Here is a 2,669-nt window from a genome sequence, read left to right as displayed (position 1 = left end):
GAATCAGCAAAGTGTGAGCTGAGAATTGAAAGATAGAGTGTTTAAGGAAGGTATAACCACTTATCCATATTGTATCAATCCCTAATCCAAAAGTTTTCATTACATCCCGAAAGAAGTCCTACCTGATTTTGAGCCGAGTAAGCTTACATTAGTGGTGATCTACATGAGAGGCAAGTTTATGGTACTTGAAGCCGTACTTGTGACATTCTCTTGAGAAAGATAAGTGAACCTTTCATAAACCTTTGAACTAAATGCTATATTCTTAAGTGAGCTTAGTAAATGGAAAGTAGAGGAGGAAGAGTTTGGAGTCTACCATGACCTACAAGATTGAGCGACAGTTCTTGACGAGTAAACTCAACCCTTGATGTTCAAATGTCACATTAGAGGTGTCACACCTCCTTTTTCTGGCCCCGCGAGGGGCGTAGGAGTTTTTTCCAATTAAAGGACAATCGAAACGGGATTTATTTATTTATTTTAGAGTTGCCACTTGGGAGATTTAGGGTGTCCCAAGTCACCAATTTAATCCCGAATTGAGGAAAAGAATGACTCCATACTACAGTCTGCGCACCAGAAATCTGGACAAGGAATTCTGTTAGCCCGGGAGAAGGTGTTAGGCATTCCCGAGTTCCGTGGTTCTAGCACGGTCGCTCAACTGTCATATTTGGCTTGATTATTTTATTTAATACATGTTGAACCTATGTGCAAAATTTAACTTTTAACCGCTTTTATCATTTACTATTATTTTTATCAAAAATTGCAACATCGTGGAAACACATCTCGAACCACGTCACAATTAATGTACCTGTGGTTAGAGCCACATTTCAACTCTGTTGAGATTGGGATTTGGGTCACATAAATGTGCACCCGAGTTTAGGAAGATAACATTATTAAATACGCGCCTAAAGTGACTAGCGTATCATTTACTTTGGGTAGGGCCGTGGGATTTTACTAAACGGTCCATCCCGAAGTCTAAGCAATTTTAAAGCAAATATTTACTGAGGGCCCCGCAATTTTTGTATTTTTGTTCGGCGAGGCTCATCTCATTTTTATTTTTTTTAAAAGGAATTTGCAACGTCATGGACACGCATCTCGAACCACGTCACAATCAATGTACCCGTGATTAGAGACACATTTCGACTCCGTTAACATTTGGATTTGGGTCACATAAATGCACACCCGTATTTAAGAAGGTAAGATTAATTAAGACGCGTCCTAAAGAAACTACGTATTGTTGTTTTAGAAAAAGGCCGTGAAAAATTCACTAAACGGCCAAATCCAAAGTCTAGTAATGGTTATGTATTTATTGAGGGCCCCAGCGATGTGCGATTTATTTGGCGAGGCTCGTCTCATTTTTTATTTTAAAGGATAAACCTACAGTGACTACATTTGTTCTATTAAGTTTGTCTCTAAAATAAAATAAAATCTCCCAATTAATTACATGCTGAAAAACGTAACTTATTAGTTATTAGTTTACGGCTAATACGAATGGAAAATTGCGATTGAGTTTGTACAAAGAAAGACTGCTTTCATTCTATATTCTATTATTTAATAATACTAGAACATGAGATTGACACACCATAATATCAAAACAAATTAACTAGTCTTTGATTAATTTAAACTAACATTATTAGATGAAGAAGTTATACATATGCAACCCCATTACTCATTAATCAGTCAACTACATCTTTATACAAAGAAGGGAAAATTCTATTCAAACACAAATCTAAACAGGAGGAATTCAACCGGAACAGAGCCGGATTAATATTTCATTTCACTTCAAGCCGAGAGTGTACAAATGTGTACCTGGAAATGGCAGTACAAGAAGAAAAAGAAGGAGGAGTCAGCAGCAGTAATAACACAGCAACAGCAGATTCAGCAACACCGCAAAACCAGTAACGACCAGTAGAATAACCCAGTAACAGATTGAAAACTCAGCAATACCAAAGTGCAATCGCAGTCAAAGCAGAAGAGAGACGGATACAAGATGCAGTAGTTTACTGATTTTGAATAACACTCGAGGAAAGGCAAACGGAAATTATTCAAGTGAAAGTTCAAATTGTCTTTCTCTTTTCAAAACTCTACCACATTTCTTCAGATTTTCAGAATGTATTACTCTCAAAAAATATTCTCCCCAAAAATCTCTCTAGAAAATAATCCTCCTCATCATCCTCCTCTCATCCCCCATTATATACAAAGCAAGACCTCATTTTACCTCTTTCCCCTTTAACTTTTATTATTACCCACACTTTTACTTTAGTAAAAGTAGTCAACATGGGCCTCCCATGTTCCCTCTTTTTGAAAAGTAGTCAAAGTGGCCCTCATGTTCCCTCTTTTTGAAAAGTAGTCAAAGTGGGTCCCCTTGTTCCCTCTTTTTGAAAAGAAGACATCATTATCCACCTTTTCCTTTTTGCTTTTATCATTACGTCTTGTCCCCCACCATAATTAAATAATCTGCAATTGGTTAATTCCCGTATTACCCCTAAAACTATTGTTACTGTCCTGATTCAAAATCTGTTATAACTTCAAAAATCTGTCCAAATAACAATTATCGCACATTTAAATAGCAATTAACTATAAAAATCACACAATTTAGACGTTAAATGCTAAAAATGCAACGTACATTATTTTTATGATTTTGTAAAACAAACTTAAATAAATACTAAATGCAA

This window comes from Nicotiana tabacum, chromosome 7 (assembly GCF_000715075.1).
Source record: "Nicotiana tabacum cultivar K326 chromosome 7, ASM71507v2, whole genome shotgun sequence".
Classification (NCBI taxonomy): Eukaryota; Viridiplantae; Streptophyta; class Magnoliopsida; order Solanales; family Solanaceae; genus Nicotiana; species Nicotiana tabacum.
Note: the sequence above shows the minus strand (reverse complement) of the source record.